Genomic DNA, 13,434 nt, shown 5'->3' on the forward strand with positions numbered 1-13,434 from the left:
TTATGAAGCCTCCTGTGGTCCCTCCGATAGGAATCCATGGCTCCTTTGCTGGAGGATGTGCCCATCAGGCGTGGTAGGAGCAGCACACACTACCCCCACCCACAGCCCCACATGGGCAGACATCACTGGCTGTTGAAAGAAGTCTTTTCCTCTGAGCTTGATGAGGTCTCCAAGTCTTTCTCTAGTGAGTTCTTAGAGAAACCGCCACCATTTGACGGGGGAGGATGTGCTAGATGTTAGTTGCTTGCCTCTTGTCTTATTTTGGATTCCCCTAAAAGCAGACCCTCCGACAAGCATGTGGAGGTATGTGGTTTATCTGGGAGGTGACTCCAGGATGCACTGTGCATGAGAGAGGCAGTGCAGCCAGGAAGGGGAGAAGAGACAAAGACAGTGGTGCTAAGGAGTGAGTGGAAAACCTCTGAGACACCCAGGCCCAATTCTGCTGGCGACCCCTGGCTTGCCCAGAGGATTTGTGCAAGACACAAGCCATTGGTCACTGCTCGAAAAGGCTCTGCGCTCTGCATCCAAGGCAGCATTGCTTAAGGCATTGTGCAGGTCTTGGGTTGGAGCCACATGAGGTGTTTGGGCCAAAGGGTACATTTAGTATATAAAGCAAGGCTCACCTTCCAATGTACAGCAAGTGGGGGAGAGTTAAAATTACATTACTAGTAATGTAGTAATAAAATTACTACATTATATACTTGAAATTTGCAAAGAGGGTGGATCTAAATCTTGTCACCACACACACACACACAAACACACACACACACACACATAAATGGTAACTATGTAGAGGTAATGGATACGTTAAGGAACTGAAATGCGGTTAACATTTCACAATGCATCTGCATATCAAAAGCTCGAGTTGTATACCTTAAGCATATACAATTTTTATATGTCAGTAATATCTCAATAAAGTTGTTTTTTGTTTTTAGAAAGCAAGATCCACCTGTATGTCCAGCTAATCACACTCTCTAGTTTTGTATGGTCCTTTAAACATAAAAAAGGAGACAAGAAAAGACGGGAATGTCAAGATTATGCAAGGATTTTTCTAAGCTGAAGTTGCTCTAAACAGGCTGCACGGCGCCCCATTGACCAATGAATAAATAAACTGGGAGAAGCCTGGAGGAGTTTCCCTTGGGGACCAAAATGAAGCCACAATCTGGAAATTAATGTGAGGGGCAGAGGGATGACAACAGCGAACACTTATTAAGCACCTGCTCCCGGCAAGCCCTGTACTTTGCACTTTGCCCCTGTGATCCCATCTTATCCTCACAAACAGGTTATTATTCCAATTCTGTACGTGAGGAACCCAAGGGGAAGACAGATGGGACAACATGCTTGGGTTCCATGGCTGGGAAGTGGGAATAGGGCTGCACACCCGGCAAACTCAGGGCTGGAGACGCCCCTCACACATGCCACCCCTCTCCTGCATGGATCTGCAATTTCATTCTGCCCTCTGACCTCTTCCTTCCGTGACCTCCTCCCAAAAGAGGATTTGATCTGATCTGCATTCAGCTGCCACACTCCTGGAGGGGAAGCAATGGGCTTTTTTTATCTTTGCATTTTTCAGTGTAGCTGCCACAGGGTGTTTTGGCACTCGCGGGTCCTAGGGTTCAAAGGTCACCTCTCTTATTGTTCTCTTAGTCCCAGAGCTGGAAGCTAGAGATGGGATGCTGAGTTAATTTATCAATCACAACAGCCATCACCCACGGGAAACAAGCCAGTCATATGCCCTGGGGCAGTGCCAAGCAAAAGAATCACACGTGGAAACCGCTTGAGGTCCCCAATCATCAATGAGGGGTAGAGGGGGTACAGGTATGTGGCATCCAGTTACCTCTTTACTTCCTGCCTCACAAGCTTCCTCCGCGATCAATAACAAGGGACGGAGGGAGCACAGGAAGGGAGTGAAAGGCACCCCATGAGCATCATCTGCGTCTGCACTGGGTTCTCTCCAGCCCAGCTCCATTCTCCTGCCTCACTGACGCCCCATGCATGAGGCCACCGAGGGCCAGGGAGCGCACCTGTTCCACCAAGGGCACCACGTCAGTAAGTGATAGGCTCGGGTTCTGAATCCAGGCATTCTGATTTTCAGTTCTCCATAACATGAACATCAATTGGCTAAATGAAGCAACGCAGATACACGGATCCCACTGGGCCTGGCTCTCTGGTGGAGGTGGTTTCTTGTCAGGGGTCTCCATGCCAGCCCACATGGTGGCCCCAGCTGGGCCCCTGGGGAAGACACACTGGAGGCTTAGCCCTGGATGGGGCAGGACCCAAAGGGCCCCGTGCTGGCTCAGGGCAGTCCATCTAGAAGCTGCCCAAAGTTCTGGCCAGGCAGGGGTGAGCCAAGGAGAAACCACAGGAGCTTCTTCAGGGTCCTCCTTCCTTGGAGGCTCAGCAACCCTCTCTTCCCTCCCTTCAGGTAGTGGGCAGCTTACCAGTGACCTGATCTTGGTCTGCTCTCCAGGGCCTGCTCTCTGATCCATGCCCAGTTGGGAGTTCCTCTATGAAAAGTGCGCCCCCTGTCAGCAGTCACAGCTGGCCATGAGGAAGTGTGTGAAAATTCTCCATGGGGCAATGAGAGCCTCCAGTTTGGCACAGTCAGTGGCAGAGCCTGTGAATGGAGCGGCCGGCACTGTGGGCGTCCTCACCGAGTTGAATGTGGGTGGAAGGTGGGAGCTCCAGGGTCAGGGTGGGGAAGGCAGAGGACAGTCAGTCTTAGGGTATTGAATCACCGTTCTTCAAGAACAATAAAAAGTCTTATTTGGTGGCCAATAGCAATGTGGAAAGAATGACCAGGTTAAATACTCACCTAACAAACTTCACCTGACATCCAACCACTCTGACCACTTTTTCATTACAGCTCCTCTCAGGAAACACGTATCAGGAAAATGACGAAATTGGAAAAATGGTTTCAAAGGACTCATTCACAACTTACAAAGAATACTACATGTATTTTATTTTCCCTTTTATACATGCATTATCATTTGAAAAAAAAAGTCACAAGGAGAGATTTCATCAAAAAATTGAGCTAAGCCCTCTTCTCCTGCCCTGCAAGAAGTGAGTCTTCCCTCATAGGTTCCAAATGCCCATGCCTTAGACCGGGGCCCTCAAGAGCAGACCCTGAGAGAAAGATTTGAATGACAGCAGTATGTTTGGGAGGTGATCCCAGGAAGCATCGGGAGCAGGGTGGAGAGATGAGGCAGGGAGGGGAAGGGGCTGGCAGAGTGGCCTCAAGCTTGCTGGGAGACAGAGGAAAGCAGGTCTCAGAGTTGTCTACTGCCAGGTCAGCAGTAGGGTGGGGGGCTCCGTTCACTGATGCCTGCCTGTCACTGTTTAGGGCTGTCCCAAAGGCACTAACTCTTCAGTACTTCTGCTGAGCCCTGCACTGGCCAAGCCAAGCATGCTTCCAGGGCTAGAGAAGGCCCTAGAAAGAGTCACAGGTGATATATCAAGAAACCATCCACATGTCTGGGTGTAGGAATGCCCGTGTCTGCCCTAGCCTGATACAACAGAATACCGTAGACTTGGGGGCTTAACCAACAGACATTTCTCTCTCACAGCTCTGGAGGCTAGAAGTCTGAGATAAAGGTGCCAGCATGGTTGGGTTCTGATGAGGGCTATCTTCCGGCTGGCAGAGGCCACCTTCTTCTTTGCAGTATCTACATGTCATGGTACGAATAAGCTCTGGTCTCTTCATTCTCTTATTTGGACACCAATCCCATCATCGGAGTCCCACTCTTACACCTTTATCTGACCCTAATGACCTCCCAAAGGTCCCATCTCCAAATACCATCATTTTGGGGGTTAGGGCTTCAACATATGAATCTGGGAAGTGGGAACAAACACTCAGTCCACAGCATCTCCCAAGCCTCCTTTGCTGAAGAGGAAAGAACTGAAGAGGAGATGCAAGGTATCTTATGTCCAGGAAAGGAGAAACCATAACTTATATACACATAATTAGCTTCAGCACACAGCAGTGGGGCATGGGGTGGAGGTGGCAGAAGGGAGTCCCTCTGCACAAGCATAAAATCAGGATAAACTGTCATTAAGACTTGCATTCTGAATCTAGCATGGTAGGACCCCAATGTTAAGACTTAGGGTTGTAACATGTTCTTATATTACACAACCAATTCCACCATGTTAGAAGCTTCTTTGACTAATCTGCAAAGGGCATTCATTGCCAGATGACCCTGTAGAACAGAATGTAAATCAGGAAGAATCCTATTCTAGAGACCCACTGGCAAAGCAGCTTCGTTTAGGGAGGCCATAAGACTTCTCATTGATCTCTGTCAGCTCCTATGTGTGTGTTATGTACACAGCCTACTATTAACATCGCTATTTCACTCAGTGTTGCCTTGCTGTGGTTCTAAAGTAATTTGGTGTTGCAGTGTTTAGTCTTCCTAAGGAAGGGATCAGCCTGGAGTCAAGAAAAGTGTCCTCAATTGGGAATCTGGAAATCTGAGGCTCAATGCCAACATGCCCAAAGTGTGGCTTTGGTCACCTGTCATTTCATCTCTCTGGGCCTCAATTTGCCTTTTGACCATCTGAAAAATGGCCTCTGAGGATCCTCTGAAAATTCCCATTCCCTGTGGTCCAAACACAGCACACTGCAGTGCACACAGCAGATGCCTGATAAGTCTCAGTAGGATGAAGAACTGAGAACAGACCTCAGGCATGGATGGGGTAAATCCACTCCGCCCAGTTGACCCAGTGGTTCAAGAAAAGAGCTGCAACAGCAGCTGTGCTTGCCTCCTGGAGACTGCAACAGCCCTCCAATTCGCGACCCACTCCAGTGCCTTGCAGGTGTGAGTGGGGCATGCGCTTTTCTGAATAGCTGCAGCTTTCCAAGAAAAGTATGCAGACAGTGTGGTGCACTGGACTGGAAGGCTCTGCCAAGTGCTTCTTGGCCTCAGTTGCTTCACTTCCAGAACAAGAGGTAAGACAATGTGGGACCTCTAGTGCCTCCCACAGCTGATGGCTGGTGCTGATGCCACCCTCTCCAGGTGTGTGTCCTTGCGCCAAATCCAAAAGTACTCAGCGCGCTTTTTAAAGATTGAGCTAGGATGCTTGTTGAATTTGGGAACTAACATTTTCCTTGGGTGATCAGTTAGATTTTGCATAAGATCCCACAGTGGGGAATCAGACTCAGGTCCAGATCTCCTTCTGTGCCACACGGGGCCTCATTTCCTTCATTTGTAGATGGGTGTGTTGATGTCATCCCTGCAGGGTTGTTATGAAGAGTGCAGATAGTGAATGTGAAATACCTACCGCCGTGCTTCTTGGGCTCACATATCAATATTCTAAATTATAACAACGACATGCTGGCCTGGTGTGGGTAGAGGGCACATTCCTCTCTGGCCTTGATGTTGAAATCCACATATTGCCAGTTCCTTCCTTCCTTGCATTGGCATCTGTTTCTCTGGATGGTGGTTAGTCCATGACAGCTGCATGTGCCTCTAGGTAGGTGCTTCCGGTACTCAGCCTGTTGGGGCCACGTGGCCCACGTGGCCTGTTAAGAGCAGCTACCTATGCAGGGAGAACGGAGCAGCCTCATCCAGCTGAGAGTCATTCCCCAAATACCTTCAAGGTCCTCAAAGTCTCTTTCTGCTCCTCTCTTTCATCCCCCAATTTTCCTTTCAGTGCATCCGGCCAGCCCTGGGGGCCTGCAGAAACAAGCAGTGCTGTTCCCATGGAAACCACAGGGACCTGAGTGGAGTGGATTCCCCTTACCAAGGCAACAGCAATCAGCTTCCCTGTTTCTCCCTCCTGGCTGCTTTCATGAGGCTCGAGTTTGATGAGTCTAAATGGAGGTTCGCAGAGGCAGAGTCTTTTCTCCTTTGCTTGAAAAAAATGCAGCAGGAACATTCATTCCATCTTTAGACATATTCATCACATGTTGATCAAATGGAGCAGCCCAAAATGAAGATGAACACATCCTAAAAAGCCTGGCTCCCTTAACATGTCTGAGCAAAAGGAACGTGGGCTGCTGCAGCCATCAGAACACCAGTCTGCCATCCCAGTGACCTTCTCTTGACAAAATACCCAGTGCAGCTTGATGGATTAGTCTGTCAGGAATTGCACCAAAAAATGGCGGTCTGGATGCTACCCAGCTTCCCCCTGCAGTGATGAGTCGCTTCAAGCTTCTGGTTCAGATGCTTTCATCTGTCTTACTTAGTAAAGCCTGTTGCTCCCACTTTTCCTGGGGCATTGTAAAAACTTTGTTTTCCGAGTGCGGTACCTCCTCTGCCTCTCACAAAACCTTCCCTGCCTCTCTTTCTGTGGCCCCATCACATTGTCCCAGTGCTCATCAAATTATTTTCCAACCACACTGTAGGCATTTGCTTGTCCATGTGTACCATGGACTCAGTGGCACCATGAGCTCCGTTCCCTGAGGACAGGAGCCCTGTTGTTTCTCTCTCTGTCATCAGCACCCACCAGGCTGGGATACATGAAAGAGGACAACAAATACTAAGTGTGACTGAAGCAGAGGGCCTTTCTCTCAGGAGGTGGTTTTGTATAAACACAAGACAGACTTATTGGCTGAGAAATGGCATTGGGAGGGACAGCTCAGTCAAACTCCCAACTACTAGATCCCAACTCTGGTGGCAATGAGGGCTGTTCACAAATACCCCATTTCTCATTGTTCCAGAGACCTAGGAGGAGTACTGCTACATCCCTTTCAAAGTTAGGTTAAGGCCATGCAGCTTGCTTTGATTAGTGAAATGTGAGCAAAATGATGTGGATTGCATGTGGCTTTCAAACCAGTGCCTGGCTCACCATTTTGCATTTTCTTGTCTCAGCATTTCTTGAAAAATACATCAGGATGGAATGTGCATCTCCCATCAGCCTGGATTCCTGAGTGACTGAAACCAGAATCCCCAACCCCCAATACACGCATTTTGTGCATGTAGCATGAGTAAAAATAACACTGTTGTATTTGGTAGCCACTGATCTTTGGGGGCTGTTTGTTACCCAGCATATCCTGACTCCTTGTGAGAAATGCATATGGTCCTTGCTCCTTGGCATCCCTACAGCCTTTTGCATGTCAGGTCTTGCCTTGCAGCAATTTTTGGTTGTTTTCTCTCTTCTCCAATAGACTGGGGGAGGGAGGTTAAGGTTGTAGGATGCTTATTCTTCTCTGTAGCCCTGGTATCTAACAAAATATCTGGCACACAAATCACTTAATAAGTGTTGGTTGAGGCAATTAACACATCTGTCATAACTAAAAGGCCACTGAACAAAATTATCCACAGAAGAATCTGTGTGAAAGTACATAAATGCATAACTTAATTTTCTAAATATTTAGTCTTTGGAAATGTTTTGGAGACATTCGATGCATGCTTACATTCAACGAGGTCAAGCAAACCTCAGGCAGGCATGGGAGAAGGCATCTGGCAACAGGAGGTGCTGGGTGTTCCAGGGAACCAATCTGTTCTAAGATCATCTTTTGAATTTTTGTCTGGTTCTAAAGACCATATCTTAATAACACTGGAAAATTTATTAAATCAATACTGTGCCAAAACATCACTACTTTCAGCCCTTACCATCTGCTGGATACCATACTCAACACTAGTTAAAGGTACAGAGCTCTTATCACTGGGGAGTTAACAGTTGAGGTTAGCTTGAGAGCAGGGGGACTCTCTTTGAAATCATCCTAATACCTTAAGTACTCTGAATTTAAGAATGGAAATAACCTTTATCAAGTATTACAAATATATTTATTACTTTTTCATTGCTTCTATATGATAGGAAGCATTATCCCAATTTACATAATGTACAGATAGGTAAGCTGAGGTCCAAAGAGGGCAAGTAACCAGCCCAAGTTTCAGACATTAGTGGAAGAACTGAGATCAAACTAGGGTCCAACTTTCTAATATGTTAATTCCACTGCCCTAGAAAGAACAAACTACCCCGTTTTTTCTTAGTTACTAAGGGCATAAGTCCTTCCCTTCAAAAACCAGAAACGTTCAGATTCAAATGGATTGATGTGTGAATGAAAACAAGGTCATGAGAAGCATCTCTGTGAAGGAAGATGCAACCACAAGTCATGGAAACAGATGGTCTAGAGGGATCATCAAACTGTCAATCAAAATGGTATTGCCAATCACATTTGCTAAGAAAAGCTGGATCAGCCAAATGCTTATGTGGTAACATTTGCTTACCACAGGCAACCAGCATTTTGCAAAAGCCTGAAGGCCTGGATTTGAATCCCTCCTTTACCACTCATAAGTTCTGTGGCTTTGGGAAAATTCTTTAACCTCTTTGAGTCTTAATTGCTAATGCGCAAAATGGGAGAATGAAAACAAGACTCATTTATGTGGTTATTATGAGGATTGATGGTGATGATGCTTATGAAATACGCAATATCTAAAATTGGGCAAGTACCTATCAAATGATAGCTCTGTTTGTTTCTAATTTATTAAAAAATGGAGAGGGAGAAATACGGATAGGGGCGTTTCCCAAGACATCAATACCAGGCCCACAGTCCTGGGGCTCTACCTCTTTTGTACTAAGCACCTGCATCTCTTTACCTGAAAGCTTTCTCCAGAGCTGAGAAAGGATCTCCTGCCCAGGCACTGCAGGCTGGATATGCTGGAGAATTAATACCACTCTTTCTCTCAGGAGAAGCTGTCAACCAAAGTCTGATGAAAGGTGGGTGTATAAATACCCCAGCTCCCTCACTACCTGGATGAGATAATGCTGAGGTGTGTTCTACACTGTTACCAGCAAAATTAAGCTCTGGTTGCTCACAGTGGTAACATGCCTTTGATTGGTTGTCTCTCTGTCATTGTCTCGCTGTCTCACTTCCCAACTCCCATACTTGGGATCATCTCAGAAACAAACAACTTGTACTTGCATCTGTTTCTGGGAGTACTTCTGGAAAACCCACATTTAGAAAAGGAGAGTTACGAATTTTGCACTTTTTCCTCTCTCTATTTCAACAAAGATTTGTTTTTCCAGAAAAGAACTTAAACACATTTGGATGAATTTTTCCCTAAATCATGGCAATAGTCTGTATGGACACTTTGTGGTGGAGTTGCAATCTAGATAGCATTATGGAACTGCTCACTCCTGAATGCAGGTTGGGGAACTGACTGCTCCTTGTTCATGATGCTGAAGTTGATCCCACATCATGAGAAGCCCCTTGGTTCCCACTTAAGAGCTCTTTTTCTCATGTCCGTATTGGCAGAAGATTTTAAACAATCAGCCCACAAACTTTTCTCCTGGAAGAGAACAGACATTCTTTGGAACTAAAGAACTCCAATCATTAGTTACATAGACTATTGGCCTAGCAGAGCACTGAAATGTAATTTGACAAACTAGAAACATATTTCTTTATCAATAATAAAAAGCCATGGCATCAGTGCTGCTCATGTCTTTCAGCCAGCAGCTACTGTAGAAAATACAGCAATCTCATGAATAATGTAGTTTTCTCAGGCCACAAACATGGCAGCAGATAGGAGGTCTGTTTGCAAGGGCAAGAGCCTACGGCATGCATTTGTTGCTCACATGTGATTATCAAGGCTGTGTCACTAATGAATGCTCATTAAAGAAAGTGAAATATTAATGGTAAATTCCCTGTGGTGTTCAGAACTTGATGCTCTTCTTGGACTCCTTTGTTTCTCAGAGTGTCCCTTGGTGCCAACGTCAGAGACAGAATGTTTGAATGGATGACCTAGGGTCTGACCCAAGTGATGCATCTCTCATGTTATGTCTGCTGTTGATCCAGACGAACAGGCTGATGTACCCAGAAACCCACTAAGTAGTTCCTCAATAGGACCCATGGAGGTTACAAGGAATGCCCATTCTTGTTCAATGCCCTCAGAAAGGATGAGATTGCATGAAAAACACTTCTAGAAAAAAATGCACTTGAAGTAGTGCTTTTGGAAAGTAGTAATTCCCTACAAGAATCTACATGGAATGTTTTTAATCTTTAAGCATTTATTTTATAGAAGGTGAAGTGTGTATGCTAAATGGCTGGAGGTTTCAAAACCAGTGACATTTTTTAATGTTAACTCATCAAATTTCAGAGCTGGAAATAACCTTTATGGTTCTGTTGGTCTATAGATGGGAGGATAATAACAGAATTTCACAAAAAGCACAAAAGTTTCCCTCTGCTTCCCCTCTTAAAAACTGCTCGTTTTCTTTTCTCCTGGTGTTGTTATTCCACGACTGCCAATTTTAAGGATAGAAGATTGGTCTCATTCATGTTCATTGCTTGACTGCTAATGATTGACTGATAGGCTGAGTCTTGGATGGGGCTCAGTGTGCCAGAGCATCTCCATCTATTAGCAATGTCTACGATGGTTAGGGGAATGGGAACAGGGACACGTGTGCTCCTTATCTCCCTATACTGAAGCTTTGCTAACCAGGTCCTAAAATGAAAGAATAACTGGCACTCCTTGGTCCTGGTAATAGTGATTCCTGACATCATTTTGTTTGATCTGCACCTATTTTAGAATATAATCCATTTAAAAGGGGGAGAATTACTACTAATCCATCTGCTTGAATGTATTTGGTATCCTCAGGGAATTTATTGAGACACCTTTAATCTTTAGCTTGAATTCTAGTTTATGATAATGAAATAAATATCTAAGAATATGCGTAGCCGTTGTAGGAAGATGTAAATATGCACACAAAATATTGATTAGCTCAGCTGGAAAAAATACAAGCTGTGTTTACTGCTCAGTTTTGGTCTCGGCCACCTCTGGCCCCTCCTTAAGGGGAAAATACAGATGTTAACTGCAGGAAATCATTTTTCCTTTTATGTTACCATATATTCAATATTTTTTGACCACTTACCTATAATTTTAGGTCAAAGCACTAAAGAATCTGCAAATTACACCTGAAACTCTTTTAAGGATAGATTTGAACTCGATAATTTTTTGTTAGATTGCTAAGTTTGTGCATCCAAAGTTTAGAATCCAAACATCAAGGCTCCATCTCTTGGACAACATCTGCCTCTGAATATGAACAGAAATTAAGAAAAGAGCATAATTAATTCAAACCAAAAAAGTAATCACTTTTCTCTATTTCCTTGAACTGTCACGGGGCTCTGGTGGTGGCACATTATAGCTCTGAATGAAACATACTAAGTGCCTTTTGCTTCAACAATGCGCTTTGGTGTCCAGCTAGGATTTTGGGTTACAGATCAAGAACAGGAACTGATGACACGAGAGGTATCTTAGGAAGGGCACTGTGCTGCTTTGTAGACAGCAGAAGAAGACCCGTCAGAGTTTAGAGCAAGCAAGATCAAAGCAAGAGAATTTAGAATCTACTTGATGTGTATCTAGTATTTTTTTTTTTTTTTTTTCTGAGACAGGGTATCACTCTGTTGCCAAGGCTGGAGAGCAGCAGCACTATCATGGCTCACTGCAGCCTCCAACTCCTGGGCTTAAGCAATCCTCCCACCTTAGCCTCCCAACAGGTGTGCATAAACATGCCCAGCTATTTTTCTTTTTCTTTTTGGTAGAGACAGGGTCTTGCTATGTCATGTAAGTTGGTCTCAAACTCCTAGCCTCAAGCTATCCTCCCACCTCAGCCTCCCAAAGTGCTGAGATTACAAGCATAAGCCACTGCACTCGGTCTTCTAAAAATATTTTTACTATATATTTGACTTCATGGATGATGGCTGAGGAGATTCTGGATTCTGTCATCTTCCTCTGAAAAGTGTCGAGTTTTGTTCTAATAGGAAGTTGAATTATTGGAGGATTGTAATTACTAGCCACAAAACCAGAGGTGGTTTTAGGTTTTAAGCTTTGATTGAATTACTGGAGGGTCATCATTTGTGGTAATTTTAGGCCTGTTTTAAGTGTGCCCTTAGTCCCGAGATGTGGTCCCTATAGGCTTTCAATGGAACATCTGAACTGTTTATCAAGCCCCTTTAACTTTAGAGGCTTGCACTTCTCAGTTTGTCTCCCCAGTGCCAGGCAGCAGCTGACATATCTGCTTTAAGCCTTTCAGCTGTTGTTTTCCCTGGGCCGCGTGGAGTCATCCCCAAGCATGTGAGGGTCAGCGGTCAGTCATGGACCTGAGGGAAATTTATATGTCTATTATAGGGCTCTCCCTCTTTGACTCCTTTCTTTCTGAGATTTCCCCCAATTTTCAGCTGCTCTGGGATCCAAGCTCTAATCTCTGATGCCTCAACTGAATAAGACTGCTGCTTCTGCCTGAGTTCTATCTCCCATATGCTGCACACCTGGGGGAGGTTTCAGAGGAGAAAAGCTAACTGCTACAGCCCACTGCCAGTGTAGTTTTCTTCTGAGGTTCATATCCTCTCCAGTCTCTGCTGGCTTTCTTCACTTTCCTCTGGAATATATTCTACATCATAAGCGGCTGCAAATCAAATCCACATTAAAGATTCCCCAAACTCACCCTTAGCCACATTAAGTCCTTCATGGAACTTATGCTGCCTGGAGTCACGGTGTGGCCTGGTGGTAAATAACAGCCTAGGGAAAGTAAAGGTCATTGGGATGGGCTGACAAGCTAGGATGGAAGGCCTGGGAGGTGACCTAATTGCATGCCAACTTACATGGATAAACCCAAAATCAGACAGAAAGAGCAATCAGAACAGTAGGAGATTACAGCAAGAGATGCTGCAGCCTTCCAAAGCTCTCAACTATAAATATTTCAAGGCCAAGTCATCCCAAACAAGCATCTGTGGTGGTTCTAATGTCTCTGACAGGTGATGCCCCAAGGCTCAGAGGCAAGAACGTGTGTTCAAGGCAAAATGATATTGGAAACCAGTTACAGCCAAGAAGGTGAAATTGTGTTCTACTTTCCTTTAGAATCTGTGGGATCTCTCAGATGTTTCCTGTAAGTGTCAGATTTTGATGTCCCATGTGAAGTTGCCAAATTGAAATTCATGGCAGCAGCAAGGTAGGTGTTTAATAAATGCTTTTTGAGTCTAGAGAAACTTGTGAAGCTTTATGAAGAGGAAAGAAAAGTGGGCAGAAAATAAAACTTTTGACCAAGTCTGGCCATTACATAAAGTACCTGAGTATCAACATTTACTTTCTTTATGGAGGAAAGTGAAAATTTTGCTTAGTTGTTGAGTTAGTTAAGACCAAAATGATAAATACCATAATTTATGTTCCAAGCAAGGAGTAAAAGTGGACATGAAGTAGGAGGAAAAGGCTTCACTTTGTTTTTATGTTAGAATGCCATCACGTCACCCATCGTAAGTCAATTACCCCTTGCTCCCCCTCAGAACCTACGAGTTTGTGTCATCGGCACAAAGACTGTCATCTTTGTCTTTCCGTGTACTTATATATGATTGCAGGGTTGGTTGGAGTTGAAAACAGATTAAAAGAGATCCATAAAATACAATTATTACAAGACAAAATAATGCAAGAGGTAGTGGTAGCAACATCCACTCTGTGATGTAATAACCTTGGTCATGATGTCACAGAGGCCTCATGCAAACGT

The 13,434-nt window shown here is 44.8% G+C and overlaps 1 protein-coding gene across 6 annotated transcripts in view; it reads right to left on the reverse strand.

Moving 5' to 3' along the window:
• Nucleotides 1-13,434, reverse strand: part of SLC24A3 (solute carrier family 24 member 3) — a 514,808-nt gene that overhangs the window by 210,642 nt on the left and 290,732 nt on the right. The window lies entirely within an intron of this gene.

The sequence above is a fragment of the Trachypithecus francoisi genome, unplaced genomic scaffold, assembly GCF_009764315.1.
Source record: "Trachypithecus francoisi isolate TF-2019V2 unplaced genomic scaffold, Tfra_2.0 Lachesis_group21, whole genome shotgun sequence".
Lineage (NCBI taxonomy): Eukaryota > Metazoa > Chordata > Mammalia > Primates > Cercopithecidae > Trachypithecus > Trachypithecus francoisi.